Below are 684 nucleotides of genomic sequence, written 5' to 3' on the forward strand. Positions count from 1 at the left end.
CGGCCTGCGGGGAGGGGGGGCAGCGTCAGGGGAGGGGGAGCGGCACCCACGGGTGCTGGGGGAGCCCATTGGGACCTATGGATCCCACAAGGAACCTACAGGACACGTGAATGCTCCGGAAACCCATGGAGACCTACAGATCCTACAAGGAGCCTACAGCACCCATGGGTGCTTGGGGAAGCCCGTGACAACGTACAGATCCCATAAGGAGCTTCCAAGACCATAGGTGCTTGGAGAGCCCATGTGGACCTACAGACTGTGTAAGGAGCCTACAGGACCCACGGGTGCTCGGGTAGCCGGTAGGAATCTAAAGACCCAATAAGGAGCCCAAAGCACCCATGGGTGCCTGGGGAGCCCGTGGGGTCCTGCAGACCACTCAAAGACTCCACAGCATTTAAGGGTGGTCAGGGAACACCAAGCAGGGCCCTAAAGACTCTACAAAGAGCCCACAGCACCCAAGGGTGCTCAAGAAGTACCTAGATGGGCCCTAAAAACCCTACAAAGACCCCACAGCACCCAAGGGTGCTCAGGGAACTGTTAGGAAGAACTCAGATGGCCCCTAAAGACCTTGCAAAGACCCCACAGCACCCACAGGTCCTTAGGTAGTGCCTAGATGAACCCTAAAGACCCTACAAAGACCACACAGCACCCAAAGGTACCCAGGGACAACCCAGACGAGCTCTA

The sequence above is a fragment of the Aptenodytes forsteri genome, unplaced genomic scaffold, assembly GCF_000699145.1.
Source record: "Aptenodytes forsteri isolate BGI_AS27 unplaced genomic scaffold, ASM69914v1 Scaffold1670, whole genome shotgun sequence".
In the NCBI taxonomy this organism is placed as follows: domain Eukaryota; kingdom Metazoa; phylum Chordata; class Aves; order Sphenisciformes; family Spheniscidae; genus Aptenodytes; species Aptenodytes forsteri.